Raw genomic sequence first — 23,058 nt, forward strand, 5'->3', positions numbered from 1 at the left:
CCGTGCTTTACCCTCTAATCATTTTTGTTGGCTTTGTTAGTATGTCATGCACAGCTATATCACCTTTTTAGAAACACGGTAATCTGATTCACACACAGGGTTCAAAATCTAATCACATCATAGATATGTTATCAGCATACAAATTATTGTTTTATTTGCAATGCTATTTATTCTTCCCTTGGAAAATATTTCCCCACCCCCAGGCATTTCTCATGGGGTCAACCATTTTCCATGGTCATTAGAAGTTTTCAGTCAAATCAGTTAGTGTCATTAGTTTCAATAATCAACTTGCAATTTTTGCTCTAATTACAACGTTTTGTAATTTTTACACTGAATAAATGCCGTTACTGGATTAGCAAGATCCTTTTAAAGTTTCTTGCAAACTCTTCGAAACTTTATCATTTAGCAATTTGGCATTATTAGCAAACATCACCATTCAAAGTTCATATCTAAGTCCAAGTACTTTTTGAAAAAACAGTAGTCTCAGCACAAAACTGTGAAGGGATTCAATTTACACATTTTTCTGTTGTGGGGGGAAAAAAAACCAATTCCAAATCATGAAAAAACTTCTCCTCTGACCCCACAGTGCTAACTTTGCTCAGGAACCCTTGGTAACAAATTACATCACAAACCCTTTGAAAGTCTTCCAATCTACATCTCCCCAATTGATTTGAAATATGATGGTTAAGTTTGCATAGTACTTTTTGGTAAAAATATAAAATAAAATACAGCAATAGTTCATTACAGAGAGAGGGGAGAGAAAGAGACTAAGATAGATATTTATTTATTTATTTATTTATTTTGTCACAACATCATACAAAAAGATTATATAGTATATAAACATATATATGAGTAAATGTTAGGAGGTATAAGCAATAGGATGCAAGCCCCTTTTGGTCCTCTTAGGAATGGGGTGAGGTCTATAGTTGAAAGTTTTTGGTTAAAGCTTTTAGGATTATGGGAAGAGACCACAGAGTCAGGTAAAGTATTCCAAGCACTGATGATTCTGTTACAGAAGTCATATTTTCTGCAATCTAGATTAAAGCGGTTAACATTAAGTTTAAATCTATTGGTTGCCCTTGTATTATTGCAATTAAAGCTGAAGTAGTCTTTGACAGGAAGGACATTACAATAGATGATTCTGTGAGTTAAACTTAGGTCTTGTCGAAGGCGACGGAGTTCCAAGTTTTCTAAGCCTAGGATTTCAAGTCTGGTGGGATAAGGTATTTTGTTGTTTTCAGAGGAATGGAGAACTCTTCTTGTAAAATATTTCTGGACACGTTCAATTGTATTGATGTCAGAGATGTGGTGAGGGTTCCAAACAGGTGAGCTGTATTCTAGAATTGGTCTAGCAAATGTTTTATATGCTCTGGTTAGTAGTGTGGTGTTTTTGGAAAAGAAGCTACGCAAAATTAGGTTTACAACTCTTAGAGCTTTTTTTGCTATGTAGTTGCAGTGGGCTTTGGCACTTAGATCATTTGACATAGATAGATAGATAGATAGATAGATAGATAGATAGATAGATAGATAGATAGATAGATAGATAGATAGATAGATAGATAGACCTAGACCTAGATATAAATATGTAAAGTTTACCAGTGTAATCTGTACTCTATAACCTGAGGTAATCCATGCAAGTATCTGATACGTCTTTAAAACACTCCAAATGAAATGCTGCTTATATGGAAGGCTTCATCTCCAAATTTTGCCACCCCTTTTAGCTTCTCCAGTTTAAGCTGTTTTGTTCTCAAAGGAGCAAAAATGAATGAATGAATGAATGAATGAATGAATGAATGAATGAATGAATGAATGATAAATAGAATGCATGAGTGCACAAGTGTGTGGTTGAAGCCTATTGTTTGTAAATGTGAGGAGTGTTAGGAAAATTAGGAAAATGTTGCTTATATATTTTTATTGATTTTATTGTTGTAGTAAGCCACTCAGAGTTATATAACATAAAAGCTATATAAATCTAATTAATTAACTAATTGATTAATTAAAAGAATGAGGCAGAGATATTTGTCTACTATTTTACACAGTTTTATAAGGCTCTTATGTCATAACAATTCAGTTTTACAACATTTATTTTGTTTGTAAATAACTTTTTTTAACGAGGGAAAGATCCTGTTATCCTTTGTTTTTGAGGAAAAACACACCTATCAGAGAGATTCAAATTTAATTTATTTTCATTGATGTTAGCTTATTTGTTAAACTAAAAAATGAAAAGGTTTTCTTTTAAAATTTGTAATTGTATTAGTATCGTTAAAGAATACTTTTCTCAGCCAAGAAAACAAAAATAAAATAATGAGCAGATATATTCTTTTCTTCTATTCTCATTAAAGCTCATTTGATTGAGTTTTCTTTTATTCGTAATTTACAGAATCTATGATTAGAATGGCTTAAGTTAAGTCAGCCTGAGGCAATTCATTAAAACATGACAAAAGACTGAATCAGTCAAAGATCCTTATTCCCTCAGGCTATAAAAAAGTATCAGACATATTTGTTTTTCAAGGTAGAAGCACAAATGGAATTCTTACCTCAAGACAAAATTAAAATTATTTTGATACCTGAGATTAAAAAAAACCTCAAAAGCATAGGGTTATTTTTGGCAATGTTTGTTTTAATCTGGATTCCTTTTTATTCTGTCTCCTCTATGGCCTGTCTGGTTTTCATGCTAGAAATACAGTCTGCAGTCTGTACTATGTCAGATGCTCAGGCTATGAATGACGGTAAGTCTGAGGCAGGTAACCTGCAGGTAACATGTACAAATGATCTCAAGGCTGGAGAAAGAGGTGAAATAGCCTGGCAGCAAAATTGGATGGATGCTCAGCTCATCTGAAGAGAAAGTGTAGCTGTCCAACTAAAAGGTAGAAATTGGAAGGAAGAAAAGAACGGAAATCACTATCCTGTCAGCAGAGTGGTAGGCATCATATTGGTAACATCTAAGTGCATCTTCAGAGTCATATATAACTTGCCAGGTCAGTATGATTGTAACCTTCTACAAATGATTTGCAGACTAAAACATTTTACTGAAACCCCAAATTTCCTATTTTAGAGACAGTCCTCTTATTTAAAGAGCTGCCCAATCCAAACCCAGTTTAAAGAAAGGAGAGAGGAAGTATTTAGGCATGATTGCCATCTTATCAATAATTTGGAGAGGTAGTGTTTGATTCAATACAGGGGAGATTAAGTTTATTTGTTTATTAGCCCATCTACGTATTTATTTTTGTGTTCTTCATGTTTTGCATTGCAGTTAAAGGGAAAAATGTAACCTAATGAAAGGCAGGGTGTCTCGTTTATTCATTATTCTCTGACTTTCGTGAATCATTATTCTTCTGTATATTCTCTGCCAGTATGTTCCGGAACACTTGTGATGATTAATGACTAATGATCATATTCTACGGTGTATTGCACTGTAACCCATACTTTGTCCCTTTTTTCCCTGAAAAAGGGGAAAGTGTATGCAGGAATCACAAGAGAAAAGTGTTTAGCAAAACTTTTAGAAATAAGCAATGGGTTCAAATTATACATTCAGCAGATTTCTAATTACTCAACTTCATCAAGGATTCTGAAATTAACACAAATTACAATTCCTCTTTGTTTTCCAGCCAGAATAAAATACAGTGGGAAGAAGTTACAGATGTTGATTGTTTTAACGCCCACACTTTTCAAAAACATTTCAAGCAAGTTTCTTGTACACTCCATCTGGCTGTTTATTGTCTCTGCAGAATTCAAGGAAGATTTTTGCAACAACTTAACATTTTCATTTCAAGGAATTTTCTCCATAATCAATGCTCTTCGTAGAATTATAGATCATCAAGAGTTGCCCTGTTCCTTTTTCCCCCTCCTGCTGCAGAACTTGTCACTCATCCAAGTTTGGAGTTTGGAGGAAGAAAACATGCTGCAATTTGTGGACAAGCTTAATTTCTATTCAGATGTTAGAAAATTGCAATTGTGGAAGAAGATGAGAATGCAGTCCTCAAACGTAATATTTCCAGCTCCATTGGTTTACATGGAAGGTAATCTGAACTGAAGATAAAACTTCCTAAAAAAATTCTGTGCTTGCAGTTTTCTCTGCAGAAGTTTTAGTTTGCTAGAGGGAATCAGGACTGAAGTAAACATGTTCTTAGTTTAGAGAAATCAAAATACAATGTGGGCTTTATTGGAAGCCTGTCTTCATCAAATGATTCTTTACACTTGGATTTCGAAACTAAATATTACTGATTTGTTTATAACATTAATTATTGTACTGCATTTCTTACTACTAAAATTAATTTTGAAAAGGATAATAACTAAATGGACAACACTGCATAAAAATAGTCTCCCCTACAAATAAGACAGGTGGTTAAAACACTAGGCTAGAGATCAGAGACTCTAAGTTCTAATTCTGCCTTAGGCATAAAGCCAATTGAGTGACCTTGGGCTGGTCATCTTTCTCAGCTCTAGGAAGGAGGCAATGACAAACCACTCCTGGAAAATGTTGCCAAGAAAACTGCAGGGACGTGTCCCAGAAGTCATCAAGAGTCAGTGTTGACTTGAAGGCACACACACACACACACACCTGTACAAATGCTAGTCCATTACCATAAACTATATCACAACATTGTTTATTTTCATCCTAATCAATGTTTGTCTTTTAATATTGATTCAGTAAACACATTGTTTGACTCTTATTGCCTTTTTCCTTTTGAACAGGCCTCTGGAGCTAAATTTATCTCTGATTTCCCAGATTGGAGGGAACACCTTTTATCAACTTCATTTAATACAGCACTTGCAACTTTTCCTGGAAGATCATGACTGTAAAAGAATGGGACATGTTCTGGTAATCTCCAGGCTTCACTCTAACAGTGCCCTCCATGAGGGGCTATCTTTGTGTTTAATCTGGAAACTTCACTTGGTACAAAACTTATCAACCAAGCTGTTTGTGGAAAGAATATTAAGAGATGATATTATGCCTGTGCTTAAATTGTCTAATTCATTTTCAGACAAAGTACAAAGGGTTTAATTTTAAAGCCTTATATGGCTTAGGGTTTAAGCTTTATATGGCTTAAGGGTTTAATTTTAAAGCCTTATATGGCTTAGATCAGCCTATTTGAGACAACTTCTTTTATATGTACAGCATACTACTTTAACAGCTTTTAAAATCTCAGCTGAAAAATTGTTCCTTACTCTTAACCATCAAGATGCTTTTGCACATAGCAGAATATAAATAAATCATTAAAATAATTTTCAAAGGTATAATGAGAGATCAAGCATAACAAAATTGGTTCTGTTGTTACTATAATCTGAGCCTTGCATACTCTTTTTTTTAAAAAAAATACAACAAATAACCTAAGCAGGAGATGCCTCTTACCCAAACTTTAGCTTTGAGGTGTTTTAATAGGGTATTTTTATTTTGCCTAGATGAAATGCTTCGAATTTTAAAAATGTATTAACTTACAAAAGTAATTCTTAAAGAGCATTTTCTGCTTGTCCTGTAAAAAAACTATCCCTATCCCTACTTTTTTCCTTTTTTTAAGAAATATAATTTTTGAAACCTTTTTCTGCTTCTCTTTAAAACCCCTCCTGAGCTTGAGAGAAACCCCATCCTGCTCCTGCCAAAGATTATCAGAAAACATGACCATTTCCATTCCATATCCAGGCCTGAACCCTGACTGAAAAGAATCTAGATAATCATTTCAAGGCTAACCTTATCAGAAGATTATCATTAAAAGACAATTGTTAAAAGACAATTATATCAGCTACTGTTAAGTACTATCATATTAGAAAAAGTGAAGCAATTAGTGCAATTATCTCTAGCATGCTAGGAAAAGATTTAGTAATGCAATTAGCTGAAACAATTGTATAGAGTTGTATTATCAATGAATGTTTCTAATGAATAATGGTAGTGTTCAAGAAATATCCATCTGGTTCAGTTCAAAGCTAGGAGAAAGGCACTGGAGACAAAATGGAGGCTGGAGGCTGATTGGAAACAGGGTCCATTTATTGATGAAGCAGAACCACCAAGCACATGTGATTCTGGGCAGCTGACCACATGGAGTTGAGGGGAGGCCTATACCTTTTCTTGGGCTTTGCACTTGAGCTTCCTGTCCCTGTGCAAGAGCATGTATTCTATTGGCTGTTGTGGCAGTTATGTAGGGGTCATAGCTGTCTCTATAGGTTGTCTGAGCTATGTTTGGTTGAAGGTTGGAGGGTGATGCAATGAAGGGCCATTGGGCAATTCCTATTGTGGCTAAATGTCTTTTTCCTGTGTTGGATCTTGGGTGAAGGTATTTGCTTATGAAGGAATTTGCTTATCTCTTAAGTGCTGACATCTGCTGAGGGCTATTAAGAAAGGTGGGTGCTCCTTTCTGTCTCCAAGCGCATATTTCTCCCTTTAGGGAAATATAATGTTCTGCCTTTTTAATATTTCCTAAAATATTTCAGTCTTCTAGGAGAGGGGTGGATGCTAACTTTCTACAGTAGGAATGAATCATAATTTAGAGAGGGTTATGATTTTTTTCCAGCAAAAAAAGTGTTTTTCCTGATTATAGTGTAGGAAGTTAAAACCCACCCCTCTCCTAGAAAAATGAAATGTTTTAGGAAATATTAAAAGGGCAGAATATTTCCCCTAAAAGGGAGGCAGAAACTCACCCCCCACACACACCTTTGTTGATGGGACAATAAGGCCTGAGCCAGTCCATTCTACATAACAAAGACCTGCCTCCTTCAGGCAGAGCCATTTAATTTCCCTTCAGTGCATCACCCAACAAGATTCAACCAAACTTAACATGGAGACAACTTATGACCTCTGACAGCAACCAATCAGGATAATCTTCCTGTGCCCCAGGAAGTTCAAAGCCAGAGAGGTATAAAGTCCAGGAACTCTCAGCATCTCTTCTCTTTTTGCCCAGGAACTCAAGCCATGTGATACTGTTCATCAATAAACCTTCTTTCCAAGCAACTTCCATGAATCCAGTGTCTTTTTCTCCACTTGGAACTGAACCCAGATGGACATTTCTTCCAACAATAGTTTGAACCAGGAGCTCTGCTAAGAAGTCTTCTAAAAATGTTTTGAGCAAGCACCACCCTCACTAACTAACTCTAACTAGAACTAGTATGTTCTAGTTAGACCTCCTGAAGATGTTTTATGGCTATCTGTGACTTTTGGTGAGATTTTTGTAGTCAGTCAGTTAATGACTCTTTGTGATCAACATCTAGTGAAATGTTTGTATATAAGTTTGCACAAATGGCATCATATTTAGAGCCCTTAAATCAGGATTTCCTTGGGCCTTCAAATCCCCAAGAATGCCCAGCCCCTCTCGGTGTCCTCAAAATCAAAATTATTTTACAGCCTATGTTGAAAAATAATCCAGTATTAAAATCCCATCCAACAATTGTGAGAAGAGGCAGCAGTTGGGAACGCATCACATTTAATATTGTAAACATTGATGTATATGATCCGTACAAAGCGCAGCTCTTTTGGGGTCCTCCATAATTTTTAAAAAATGGAACTGTGCTAAAAAAAAAAGTTTAAGAAACCTTGAAACTAATTAAATTAAATTAAATTACAATACATTAAAGAATTCTCTAAGTCAAAGAAAGAAATGGGGCAATAAAATAAATATCGTGGAAACATTCAGCATTAATTATTGAACTAAGCATTTGCCAATACAGTGTAAAGTAATGCAGCCAGCTTATATTCAAACCGGAAAAACCAATTTCCCCCTGAATCCGCTGTTCTAAGTTTGGAGCACAAAGGCACTAAATATTTGTCATACTAGTTTTCCACAACTATCGTTATTAACAGCTAGCAATTTGGTTACTTGCAGCAACTGTTTTTTGTTTTTGTTTTTTTTAAAAGAGCTGCTGCTGAATCAACTATGCAGTTGGGGAAAGATAATGCATTTACTTTGTAATAGTATTATAAGGAAGAAGAATAAACTGACTGTGCAAGAGCATCTTCAATATTGTGCATGTAGATGTTATCTGAAAATTTAGAACTTCTTAGACCTGAATGCTTCAGAATATCGATCACAGCAATGTCTCCTTTGCAGAAGTCCATTTTAAATTGTTCTTAAGTGGCTTTTTAGTAAATTTCTCTAGAAAAGTAACTTGGAAATCTGGCTGCCCTGTGTTGAAAATCTGATTGCTGTTTAACAGGTCTTGATGTATTTAATCTGTTTTGTATGTTCCACTATTAACCTAAAAGGCCCATTTAAGTCTCTAACAAATTTTTTGGCAAGTTCAGGAGAAAAGGGTTCGTTTATTAATTTAACTTCCAAAATGTTTAACTTATAATCATGTTATTCATTTTATTTATTTCTACATGTATTCTCTATCTTTCTGTTGGCAAAAATGTTTAAAGAATCTTACAATAAATTTAAACATGTAAATAACTATAAGAGAAGAATGAACTCAATACAATCTAATTCAATGTAATAGAAGCTGATGTGGGATGTTAGTATTGCTATGTTATTTTTATTCTAGCTACATGCCCACACACACACACACACTTCACTTTCCAAATTTCCCTAAGAAATCAGTCTCCCATCTCTCTATCTCTTCAATTTTGGAAATGCTTTGTCAGGGCCAACCCAAGAGTCACTTAGAACAATCCAGCCAAAGTTAAATTCTTTGTTTGCTTACCCCAGTAGAATCCTGCCAGACTAACCCTTAAGACTCTCATCTTAACGGTGTAGCCTGGGAGTGACTATCCTAATTCTCCTTGTGTGATTTATATATGGCTACTCCTGCATCCCTAAACTAGCCTGCTGAGAGATGGACAGTCCTGATCCATTCCCAGCTGGCATGTGACTTACTATTGATTTCTGTACATGGAAAGGTGAAAGGTGCCAATCTGTCCTTGCCTTAGCAGCAAAATATTTTTTATTTATCACATTTGGAAAACACCCATCTTTCTCACAGAGGGACCCAGTAATACTCTCTGAACAAGACCGATCCTAAAGATAGAATAGAATAGAATAGAATAGAATAGAATAGAATAGAATAGAATAGAATAGAATAGAATAGAATAGAATTTTATTGGCCAAGTGTGATTGGACACACAAGGAATTTGCACTTTCAGTAGCCTATTGAAGCCTTTGTAGCAAGAAAAACACAAGTCAGAGCGATGGCAGAAACTAGATTTTTAAAGACATCTGGAGTCCCTTTTAAATTATTTGGTGGAATTTTTCAGATTCTCTCTGATGTGTAACTGAATAGCCAGTTCTATAAACAAACCCCACACTGGGTTGTGTTGGAATACATATTTACTGTATGTGAGGGCATAATAAGTGGCTTGGGCATTCCATTTTATACTGCAAGTGTGGTAGATTTTGATCGAATGTTAAGGGTTCCAGGGGCAAGGATGTGCAGATTTCAAAAATCCAGGCTGTTTCATTTCCTACTTTGGCAAAGCAGCTTCCCAGTTCTTCAGATTTTCAAGATTTCCTTATAATTAATCATCTATATAAACCTATCTATATCAATTTTCTGGTCAGAAAATTTGCATGCTCACAGAGTTTATTTAAGACTCATCATAGATGTCATTTATCTTTGCTAGTACTTCCTAGAACAGCCACCAGATGCCAGAATGTTGTGTGATTACAAAGGACCAACAAGAAACTGGTACTGAAGAGATATATGTTCCTATAGTAACAAACTTGGTTATTATTCTATTTTATTAGGATGTCTTTAATAAAAGATGGTTCTTTATCCTTTCAAGAAGCCTCACATCACTGAATATATGGATCATTTTAAAATGGGAGATTGAAGATCCCACTTTATATTATGTTGCCTTTAGGAAAACATGGATTCCAACCATAGTTTCTAGTGGGAACGAAGTGACCAGATTCACTCCCAGTAAAAGTTGTGGTGGAATTATTTTATATACTAGCCACCATCTACCTGAGCACTTAAGAAGTCTATGAATCTGCCTTAGGCATGTCAGGTCCCAAAGATTCCTCCACTGTCATTCTGGTGGGAGGGGGAGGTTTGGGGGGCGTGGAATCTCTGTATAGAGTTTCTGTTTCTATTCCTTGCTTTGCCTTGTTGTAACTTTTGGGACCTTGGGAGTGGGGAAAGGAATGTGCCTCGAGTCAGCTGCCTTATCTTGTCTCTGGAGAAGAGCAGCAGCGTTGCCTTGGGGACTGACATTTATCATTTTCTCATCCTGAGTTTCCCATAACATCTTCACACCTCGGGACTGGCTCTATGATGGATTGGACTTTGGGAGGGCTCTGTTTGCAATGGTTTAATCTAATGTTTTGAGTGGGAAACCTTAGTTCCTGCCTACATCTTCTTGCTATCACAATCTTCCAATAAAAGTTCCTTTTGAAATGGCTTTTGTTTTAAGGGTTCTACTTTCTTGAGAAGACTGGCAAGGCAGGACCTTACATTTAGGCCTATGTGGATCAGCCACAGTCTGCATCAGCTTGACATCTTGTTCACCAAGGAGAGCCATTCAGACTTAACAAAGAACCAACAGGAGCCCAATTTATCTAAACTAGCCAAGAGGACCAGAAACATGTTATCAATACAAGGGAAGCAGCATGTCTGATCTGTTCCAAGCAAGAAAAGTAAAATGCTGCTTTAGGGGACTTCAGTTAAAGTTCCAGTCAAACAAAGAATCCTATAAATCGGGATCTCCAACCTTGGTCCCTTTAAGACTTGTGGACTTCAACTTCCAGAGTCCCTCAGCCAGCAAAGCTGGAGACCCCTGCTATAAATCATTCACTTTTCTGAATAAATTTTCTGGCACATATATAAGCAACGCCATTAATTCAGATGAGCAAGAACACTAATCCTGACTTAAGAGTTCCTAATTCAGCAAAGAAACAGGCTACATACGTATTTTTTCAGAAGATCAGAGCACACCTTGTCTTAGAATCATAAATCCATTTATCCGGGAATAAGCTGGAGTGACATTCATACATATGCATGGGGTTGCATTGATAATAACTCATGAACTAATAGCTGTAACGGAATTTTCTTAATGTGATATACGTGTCTTTATTATTTTCATTATATCAGAGCCTTAAGCCTCTGACATATAAGTATTCTAGTTTTCAGGTATTGCATGAATACATCTACCAATGACCCAAGTTAAATAAAAAATATGACAGATTGAATATGAATTGAAAATCATAGTGCCAATAACATTTGCTTCAAAAATTTTGATTTTTTAGCAATTATACAGTGGATTTTCTCAGGTGAATATTTTTTTCACCAACTAAAGCAAATTTCCATGGCATTCATTTTCCACTAGGATAGGCTGTTAAGCTTGTTAAAACATAACTCACCGAGTCTCTCAAAAGTGTCTCTTATATTGTACTTTCTGCATATAACCAAGATACTGGATTTAGCTGTAGCCTATTAACTCTCCATTTCAGTGGTTACGATTCCAGGATCATTCGGATATTTGAGAGGGAAATGTGACATTGGATTTTTTTTCTCACATTCCTGCAAAGTTCAATGGATTTTTTGACATCAAGTTATTATGACTGTGAAAAGCCTTAAAAGCAGGCATGGTGGAGATTGGATAAAAGTCAAAGTCAGGGAGATGTACTAAAAAAAAAAATACAAAGACAATGCTACTTTCCCTTCTTCTGCATCCCTTCCCGGTGGTAATTCCTTAACATAACATAACATAATAAAAGAGTTGGAAGGGACCTTGGAGGTCTTCTAGTCCAACCCCCTGCCCAGGCAGGAAACCCTACACCATTTCAGACAAATGGCTATCCAACATTTTCTTAAAAATTTCCAGTGTTGGAGCATTCACAACTTCTGCAGGCAAGTTGTTCCACTTATTGATTGTTCTAACTGTCAGGAAATTTCTCCTTAGTTCTAGGTTGCTTCTCTCCTTGATTTCTTACATTTCTCCCCTCCATATCATATTCTTTCCTTAGCATTTCCATAGCCTGAATTTTAGGCAGAAGCCACTCTGGATCGCACTGCTCTATAAACCCACCTGCATAGCAGTGATGCTAAAACTGAATTAGAAATCATAAATCACATGCCTGAGGAAACATGCCACAGAGGTAACAGTTTGAAGTGACCTTGAAAACGAAGTTCAAGAATAATGAGCTGTTTAATATTTGGATTTTAAAGGCCTGACAAACCTTTACTTAATTGCCACTATTTTTATGTGAATTATACCATTCTCCTTCCAATAATGGAGGAGATCCTTTTCTGGCTACAACAAAGATTTAATATCACTGTGATTTAGGCAGAAAATTTGCTGATTAAGATACATTGTCTTCCAGATGGTAAACCACAGTAGATTTGGGAAATGCTAAAAAGATCATAAAAAAAAAGTACTTTATTTTTTTTAAAATGGTGTACATTATTTTAAATTGACCACATAGCTAACTATTAAGCCTGTTATTTAGAGTTAAACATTGTGTGTTTGCTTTCTTGCATTTAATTCCTGAAATGAATTCGAGAAGGAAGTTAATGGCCATCTGCCATAGAAGTTGGTAATCTGTTGCCTGCCTTCTCAATGCTTTAGAACATGGTCACACTAATGTAGCTAACTTTGTTGGCTAAATTAATTAAGCCATTGCCTAAAATCTAATTACATTCTATATCTGATGCCAGATCCTCAGAGGAATTCAAAACCCTAATCCACTGGCTAGAAAATTGAAAGGAGCCTGGTAGTCCCTTTCCCAAGTAACTTCTTTTTTTATTAAAGACATAAACTTAAGTAAAGTAGACTCATCCAATACATAATATATGAGTTGCTGTTGCAAAATGTTTTACATTTTATTAAAATTTGTAAGTCAGAAAAGGAGCTCCTCCTGATCTTGGGCTATTATACCAGAGGTGGTTTTCAGCAGAGAATACTGGTAGTGGAAATTTTGAGTAGTTCAAACAATCTGTAAATACACCTCTGACTGGCCCCGCCCCCATCTATTCTCTGCCTCCTGAGTCTCAGCTGATTGGGAGGAAATGGGGATTTTGCAGTAATCTTCCCCTGCCATGCCTACCAAATCACACTCACCAAGCCAAGCCAAGCCAAGCCAAGCCAAGCCACGTCCATCAAACCACGCCTACTGAACCGGTAGTAAAAAAATTTGAATCCCACCACTGTATTATACACTACCATGATTCTTCTCCTACAACAGCTGGACATAGTGGCTCTCCTTGGTACAGAGAAGCTCCATTGTGAGAAGACCAACCTGCTGGCAACCCCAGTTCATACACAGGAAGTCCCATCAATTTAGATCTAGCAATGACAATGCTCTCAGAGGTGTAGAACCTGTAGAATGTGGCCTTCTGGAGATGATTGGAGGTACTTAGAAACCTTAAGAGTTGAGATAATATTGCACGGTAGAATACATGTCTTTATGAACCTGTGTTTTATTTCATTTCAAGCTTCTGCTATCCCAAAATAGTTATGTCAGTTAAGAATGCAAAAGGATAGAGTGTAGAACTGCAGTCATAATATTATACATGGTCTAGCTCAGTGGTGGGATTCAAGTGATTTAACAACCGGTTCTCTGCCCTAATGACTTTTTCCAACAACCAGTTTGCCAAACTGCTCAGAAAGTTAACAACCGGTTCTCCCGAAGTGGTGCGAACTGGTTGAATCCCACCACTGGTCTAGCTTAGGATATTGGCTGCCACTGTCGAGGGAAATAATCACATTACATAACTTTCAAAATGGTTTATTTATCCATGTGGTACAGTGGCAAGGAATATTAAGTATCTAGACCATGTGTGATCACTAAACAATGGTCCACTCACAAGAGGAGGGGGAGAGGAAAGGTGTGTGTGCAGAGTGTGGAAATGTAGCAGCCCGTATTGTGGAAATTATTTTCTCTTCCTTGGCTTGTCCAATGTTAATATTCCTTGGTACTGTTAATAAAAGAATGGATATTCATAGCTGTGTTTGCACAACTCATCCAGGTTAGTGAAATATCTAGCAAGTATTTTTTTCACAGGATGCAGAGTTTAGTTAACCTCACAGCTTAACATGTCCAGTCAACCAGATTACTGTACAGCTCAATGTATTATGAACATTATGAACATAAATATCTTCTCATAGAACTGATAGAACTGATCTAGCAAAAACATCAAATTCAAAAGGCATAGCCTTTCCACTTTTATAATAACTAAAGCTCATACCCTTTTCCAAATCATTATTAAAATCTTGGCTTGATATTTTCTGTATCAGCAGGAGTCTCATCTATGGGATAAAGAGAGAAAGAGGACTGTAACAGATTGTAAATCTGAATAAATTCACTTGGTGACGGATATAAAAGATGTCTCCTATTATTTGACATCTTCAAAAGTATTGGAAAATGAAGATATATATAAAATCATTGTGTGTGTGCATGTGTGCTCACACATAATGATTTTATACACGTACAAAAATACATTGTCATTCTGTATATTTGTGTGTGTGAGAGAGAGAGAGAGAGAGAAAGTGAGTGAGTGAGTGAATGGATTCATTTTTCAATATTTTTGAAGATAGACTCAGATGCATGAAATGGAAATATATATACGTATGTGTATGTACACACACACACAACACACACACACACACACATTTCCATTGCACACATACTGCATGAGTCTATCTCAGATGAAATATTACAGGACTATATCTAGAAATACATCATACTGCATCATATTTGCACTAATTAGGAAAATCCAGTGTCTTTCAAACATCATAGTAATGGAATTGTTTTTTCATCCTGTTTTGTTACTCTATATATCACCTTAAAGAGAGAATTTTCCCAATATCCCCCACCACTAGCATCTCACCAATCTGTCAACATTTTGGATGATACTCCTAAGCTAAAAGCAGCAACAATAAGAACTTATGAACGGGACTTTGCAGCCCCACTTTTGTCTGAGTGTTGCTGCAACCAGAGGAATCTGTAATAGTAAAAACAATGACCACATAAGTCACAGAGGTGAACAGAGTAAGTGCGCTACCTTTCAATATTTCACTTTTAGTACTAAGAACAGCACTGCCTCACAAGCTTCTCAGAAAGTTCTGCTTGTCTGCATCTAGTTTGTTTGTTTTGTACAGGCAATAACAGAGCCGGATGGCAAGGGACCAGAGGACCTCTTTTAATTAAAAAATAGTGCAGCAGGGTTAGTTTTTGTCTCCAAGGATCCATAAATATATTGTGGATAACACTTGGCTTTATGTAATGGAGACCATATCTTGTTATTTCAAAACTGATCTTTCAGATCACTCACTGTTCGTAAAGCTTCCCAAGGTTAAAAAAAAACAAACCGAATAATGTAGTATAGGATATTTTAAGGACAACTAGACTGCTCAGAGCATTATGAGGGGTTTAATACCTTGTGGTATATCAAACACCTTATATGCAGAGAAGATTTGTTTGGAAGTGATTTACCGTTGACTCCTTCCTAAGGCTGAAAGAGATTGACTGACCCCAAATCAACCCAATTGGCTTTGATCCTAAAGAGGGACTAGAACTCATAGTCTCCTGGTTTCTAGTCTTAATATTTCCGAACATATACTCTAGGTGATCTCCATTAACTAAGAGGAATATTTTATTTTTAAAAGATTATCATATTTATTTATTTATTTATTTAATTTATATACTGCCCTTCTCCCAAAGGACTCAGGGCGGTTTACAGCCAAATAAAAACAAAATTAAAAAAATTAAAAAACATTTTAAAAATCTAATTCAGATTAGGCCGAAACGAATAAAAACAGTGATAAACCCATAATAAAACCCACATTTAAAATACGTTAGGCCAGCCCTGTACGATAAAACAAGAAGGTCTTTAGCTCATGTCGAAAGGTCCGGAGGTCAGGGAGTTGTCGTATCCCCGGAGGCAGCTCATTCCAGAGGGCAGGAGCCCCCACAGAGAAGGCCCTCCCTCTGGGCGTTGCCAGTCAACATTGTTTGACCGACGGTACTCTGAGGAGGCCCTCCCTATGGGAGCGCACAGGTCGCTGGGAGGCTATTGGTGGCAGCAGGCGGTCCTGTAAATAACCCGGTCCTATGCCATGGAGCACTTTAAAGATGATAACCAACACCTTGAATTGCACCTGGAAGACCACCGGAAGCCAGTGCAGCTTGCGCAGGAGAGGTGTTACATGGGAGCTTCGAGTCACTCCCTCTATTACCCGTGCAGCCACATTCTGGATCAGTTGGAGCCTCCAGGTGCTCTTCAAGGGGAGCCCCATGTAGAAAGCGTTACAGTAGTCCAGGCAGGAAGTGACGAGGGCGTGAGTGACCATGCATATTCCAATGTAGCAACAATTTTTCATTCATCTACTACAGGGGTGTTAAACACACATCATCACGGCGGTGTCACATGACGTATCGTGACTTTTCCCCTTCACTAAACCAAGCATGGGCATGGGCATGGGCATGGGCTTGGGCTTGGGCTTGGGCTTGGGCTTGGGCTTGGGCTTGGGCTTGGGCTTGGGCTTGGGCTTGGGCTTGGGCTTGGGCTTGGGCTTGGGCTTGGGCTTGGGCTTGGGCTTGGGCAGCACGTGATGCATCCAGCCCACAGGCCTCGAGTTTGACAGCCCTGATTTGCTGGAAGTATTTGATACCCAAATATTCAGCAGAACAATAATGGTGCATCTTCAAAATGGCCATTATTACTGATTTTAACTCTATCAACTTGTAAACTTATCTTCTATTAGTGACATAGGAAAAAAAACTAAACTGCTATTATAAATAGCGAGAAGAGCTGATAATGACTTGGTCAAGTGGTTTTGTAATTAAATTTAAATGCTGTGGACAATCAGCAGAATCACTTGTGCATATTTACTATGCATTTTGATGCTTCACCACAGCCAAGGTCACTGCTGTAAGCTACCAATGCCAGAAATACTTCAGACTAATATGATTTCAGTTAGAACAGATACTTAACATTCTTATTTAACTAGAAAACATGATGCCAACTGAAAACATATTGATGAGTCATGTTGGATTGAGGGCAAATGCCTTGAGGAGAAGGGGGGCAAGGGGGGAATTCATCACTATATTCCATTAATCAAAGATTTCATTCAAAGTATTTTGCTCAAATAAATCATAGTGTTATGATTTAGTTACACTAAATAGTTATACTTCATGTATGAGCCATGATACCGTGGTGGTGCAGTGGTTAAAATACAGTACTGCAAGCTACTTCTGCTGACTGCTGGCTGCCAGCAATTTGGCAATTCGATTCTGACTGGCTCAAGGTTGGCTCAGCTTTGCATCCTTCTGAGGTTGGTAAAATGAGGATCCAGATTATTGGGGGCAATATGCAGACTATGTAAACCCTCTTAGAGAAGACTGTAAAGCACTATGAAACAGTGTTTAAGTCTAAGTGCTATTGCTACCCTAGTTAATATTAGTTAATAATATTAGTTAATAATAGTTAATTAGTTAATATAACTAAGCAGTCAATGGAAATTTTAATAAGTGAATAAAATGCATTATCTTCAGCCATTCCATCACAGCTCGAGAAGCTACTCAGAAGAGTTAGAAGTGCTGATGGATTCAAGCCTTCATGCAGTGATCATAACAGGAGACGCTGCCAATTTTATGCAGCCACACATGTCCTTCATATCCCATCATTCACTAGTTCTAATGAAGAACGGATATATAAAAGGAGCAAGGCTTCAATCATGCAGCAATGGATGTTATCTTGACTTTTTGACACCTCCCTTTCCCAATGTTTCCTTGCATCGGTCTAGTCCTAACAATTTATAGCGCTATAACCCTTTACAGCCCTAACTCATAGGTCAGCATACACACATACTGCTTTGAAGGTAACATTATATACTAGATTACTACATCATGACAACATAATAGTATTCCTGAATTATAGGATACCTAAAACTAAAAAAAAATGAACTTCCTGCTCTTTCTTTGAATATCCTAGTCCAGGGGTCTGCAAACTTGGCTCCTTTAAGACTTGTGGACTTCAACTCCCAGAGTTCCTCAGCCAGCAAAGCTGAGGAACTCTGGGAGTTGAAGTCCACAAGTCTTAAAGGAGCCGAGTTTGCAGGCCCCTGTCCTAGTCCATTGCTAAACGGATTTTAGAGTTTATTAGACAATCCATGACCACTTGGGCCATCATTTCAGAAATATTTCCTCATAGGCAGGTAAAATATCAGTGGAGGTGGGAGCAACTACCAACTTCCTGCTGGCTTCCTTATTGAATTTCCTTGTGGGAAGCTGGCAATGAGCATTAGAAATCTCCCTTTCTGCTCCCCTCTCCTCCTTTTCGCTTCCCTTTCCTTCCCAGCAGGCAGATATACAGCTGTTGTTGGCAATGAGCCTCAGCATTCTGTAAGTTAACCCATGTGTGATGCTTTGGTTGAAAACATTTTGCTCTATGATGCACCCTTTTTCAAATTACCATATTTTTCGGAGTGTAAGATGTACCTTTTTCCCCACAAAAAAAAGGATGAAAATCTGGGTGCGTCTTATACTCCGAATGTAGCCCCGCCCAGCTTCTCAAATGGAAGTTTCAGAGGCTGAAAAAAGCATCAGAAATGGAGCTTCAGAAAAAAAGCCCCAAACGGAGCTTCAGAAAAGAAGCTCCCAAATGGAGCTTGAGAGGCTTTTTTTCTGAAGTTCTGTTTCGGAGACTTTCAGAGGCAGATATTTTTTTTTCTGAAATGGAGTTTCAGAGGCAGAATAAAAAGCAAAAAAAAGCAAGGCACAGAGCTCACAACCAAGGAACAGCTGATTGGGGGTATTCCAGGAGGACAATCAATCTGCCAATCAGCTTTTTTCTTATTTTCCTCCCCCAAAACTAAGGTGCGTCTTATACTCCGGTGCGTCTTATACTCTTATAGACAAGAGAGTTTTAGTGGTAGATAGATATGTTGGTTATAGACATTCAGAGACACTTATATAAACCTGGTGACTGTACTAAGAGACAAAGAATCTGTAAATATTAATAACTATTAATAGTTAATATTAATAGTTACTATAGTTATAGTTAATAACTATTTTTGCTCATTTCCAGTTAAGCTTTTAGAATATTATTTGACAAAAGCTGTAATAAAAAAAATGCACTATAGGAAACAACCAGTTAAATTCATTGGGATTAACCTGTCTTGTTTATGTTATGGCAGCACTTCAGGATTAGATATAAACTATAGCTTCTTCCATATTCCACAAAGACAAAAAGAGCCAATCAATTTTAAGAGGACAAGGAAGAGAAAAACAAGAAAACCACTGGAGATAGAACAGTATGGTGGATTCAAGAAAGAATGGCTATATATTTAACTTTCTGTATATTATTATGCATAGGATATGTGACCACCATTTTAAAAAAAACATCTCACACTGTCTTCTTACCCTGTGTGTTATGTATGTTTGTGCATTTTGTGTATTTCCCTGTGAGGAGAGTCTTGGGAAATAGCTAGTTTCTGTTATCTGTACAGTGGAATATAGTTAGCAGAGGAAAAATTGTTATTTCAAAAATATTGTGGGAGAGTTTCTATTTCTCTAATCTCAGTGGAGGAAAAAGCGTAAGAATAGTTCTGCAGCTATTACCTTAAGCACAAATGTGAGAACACTGAAAACTGCATTGTGAAATGTTAAAACGGAATCCCATGACACCATATGAAATGTCAACATTTTTCACTGAGTATGTGAGATTAATTGAAGACCAGATTATCAGAGATGCAATCTAGATCTTATCTTGCAGAAGGATAGTCAAGATGCTTCATCTTCTCGCACCTATTCTGCCATATTAACAGTTTAAACACAGCCCCGTTTTTTTTTCATTCACTTACTTGTGTACTTTTAATATTAAAGAGACCAGATTCAACTTACTTCTGGTTTAATGTTTTCAGAACAGAGTCTTGTAGCTCTGGGATGGTATACCAGAGCTCTGAAATACCATCTCTGATATACCATCTCTGATATACCATGAAATCTTATAATGGCCTTTACATGTCTCCTTCAACATTTCATAGGCAGCATGACTAATTGACCCAATTGAGTAGGGTGGGTGGAGAGGAGGTTCCATCTACAGATAACGACCTACAATATATTTTCCATTTGGATTGATATCTTTTTAACAAATTCTTTGTGATGCTTTTCAGTAAGCAAGTATAGGACTGCAGCCTTAAATTAGCATTCATTGTCTTATTGGTTGCTAAACCTTTTCCATCTACAAAGGTTGTTATACAATGACAGATTGCAGTCATAGGTGTGGACAAATAGAGTTGTAGTAATTAAGCTATGAGTGCAAGGTGGGTAACCATCATTCTCTCTCTCACTCATAAATTACATATTCACAAAGTCTTCCTGTATCTCCTCCCTCAGCCAGACTTATATCCCCACATCTGCAGAAGGATGCAGACTTTTGCTAATCCCTTCTTCTTCTTCTTCAGATGCTGCTGTTAAAATCTTGTTAGTTCTCAGTGGTCCATCATAAGACACAGTAGTGTCTGTCATCTAAGTTATGTCAATAAAGATCACCACCAATATTTTGAATTGTGCCCAGAACTGATAACCATTGAAATCTTTGCTACAAAAGATAAAAAGTGGTCCCATAAGCATGTGCTGGCATAATTGCCACAGCCTGGAACAAACACACATCAGATATTTTCACGTCCTAGGATAATGAGTATGAGATGTTGCCATAGAGCTCCAAATCCCCCATTATGAATAATTGGGTAATCTCTCAGCATTGTCAGCCAGCTATGGTTGGCATCATAAAATGATTGAAAGGAAACAATTCAATAAGTTAGAATACACATTGATCTCTTGTGCTCATGTTTAATAACGCTTCTAATCAATGTGAATAATTACTCCTTAATTATAAAAATTAATTGCAGAAAAATGTTCACAATTACCAACCTAATTTGATTAACCCATCACTGAAAAAGCATGTCATTTTTCTAAGATTTGAAGTCCTTTTTCAGAAGAATACATGCATAGATAATGTTGCAGAAGAAATGCAAGAACACTTAAGGCAAAATAAGAGACAATTCAGCCTAGAGCAGGGGTGTCAAACTCGCAGCTCATGAGCCAGATGCTCACCCCCATTTTAGTGAAGGGGGGAAAAGTTACGATACATTACATGACGACAACGTGACAGTGTGAGTTTGATACCCCTGGCCTAGAGAAAGAAGGCCAGAGAAAAGATTCAATCCTACTTTGAGTCAATTTAGTGTAATAGGGGTCAGAGGGAATCTGTGAAGCTTTCAAAATTCTATTACTATACTCCAGAACAGTGTTTCTAAACCTTGGTAACTTTTAAGAGGCGTAAACTTTACCTCCTAGAATTCCCCAGCCTGAATTCCCCAGCATGTTGACTGGAGAATTCTGGGAGTTGAAGTTCATACATCTTAAATTTGCCAAGGTTCAGAAACACTACCCTACAATAATGTAGCATGCCTATAATCTTTGCACTGTTTTTTGACTTGGCTTACTTTGAAGACCTGACTGGCAGCAATGAATGGTTGATATGGGTGGCTTGCCAGCATTTGAATTAATCTTTTTATCACAAGTACTTTCAAGCAATATAGTCCAAGTTTTTACAATTGCTCTATTTATAACTTAGTTTCCAGAGATTCTCCTTCTCTGTTCCCTTCTTTTTAATTGCTATGCTTTCAATTTTAAGGTAAGTAGATCCTTTAATGCTCTTAAATGTATTTGTATTTGTTTTTATTTTGTTGCTTAGCTTAGCACAACACTATAAATAATGTTTTCAAAGGAACTTCTAGGCTGATTTAGATGGATAACCTGGTCAAATCTTTACTATTAATATATAACATAACATAACATAATAACAGAGTTGGAAGGGACCTTGGAGGTCTTCTAGTCTAACCCCCTGCCCAGGCAGGAAACCCTACACCATTTCAGACAAATGGCTATACAACATTTTCTTTAAAATTTCCAGTGTTGGAGTATTCACAACTTCTGCAGGCAAGTTGTTCCACTTATTGATTGTTCTAACTGTCAGGAAATTTCTCCTTAGTTCTAAATTGCTTCCCTCCTTCATTAGTTTCCACCCATTGCTTCTTGTCCTGCCTTCAGGTGCTTTGGAGAATAGCTTGACTCCCGCTTCTTTGTGGCAGTCCCTGAGATATTGGAACACTGCTATCATGTCTCCCTTAGTCTTTCTTTTCATTATACTAGACATACCAGTTCCTGCAACCGTTCTTCATATGTTTTAGTCTCCAGTCCCCTAATCATCTTTGTTGCTCTTCTCTGCACTCTTTCTAGAGTCTCAATATCTTTTTTATATCGTGGCGACCAAAACTGGATGCAATATTCCAAGTGTGGCCTTATCAAGGCATTATAAAGTGGTATTAACCACTTCACGTGATCTTGATTCTATCCCTCTGTTTATGCAGCCCAGAACTGTGTTGGCTTTTTTGCCAGCTGCTGCACACTGCTGGCTCATATCTAAATGGTTGTCCGCTAGGGCTCCAAGATCCCTCTCACAGTTACTACTATTGAGCAAGGTACCACATATACGGTATCTGTGCATTTTGTTGTTGTTGTTGTTTTGCCTAAATGTAGAACCTTACTTTTTTCACTGTTGAATTTCATTTTGTTAGATAGCGCCCAAAGTTCAAGTCTGTCAAGATCCTTCTGTATCTTGAGCCTATCTTCTGGAGTGTTGGCTATTTCTGCCAGCTTGGTGTCGTCTGCAAATTTGATGAGTTCCCCATCTAGCCCCTTGTCCAAGTCATTTAATGTATTCATTAAAATATTTTTAATGATAAAATTTATTATTAGTCACATATGCCTCTCTGTTTTCAGTGAGATTCTTAAATATTAGCCAAGTCATCTGTTATTAAATTAATTATAGCTATATTGTGGCATTTCTGAATTTGGAATTTGATTATACCATGCGAATTCACTATATTCATGAAAGCCTTACAATATATTCCTAATTTTGAAACTTCAAGAACTAATTTTGAAACTTCAAGAACCTTATAATGCTTTGGTTAGTCCACACTTGGAATACTGCATCCAATTTTGCTCATCACTATATGTGGAGCACAATGTAAAAAAGATGTTGAGACTCTAGAAAGAGTACAGAGAAGAGCAACAAAATGATTAGGGAACTGAAGGCTAAAATAGATAAAGAATGGTTGTTGGAATT

Source organism: Ahaetulla prasina, chromosome 2, assembly GCF_028640845.1.
Source record: "Ahaetulla prasina isolate Xishuangbanna chromosome 2, ASM2864084v1, whole genome shotgun sequence".
In the NCBI taxonomy this organism is placed as follows: Eukaryota; Metazoa; Chordata; class Lepidosauria; order Squamata; family Colubridae; genus Ahaetulla; species Ahaetulla prasina.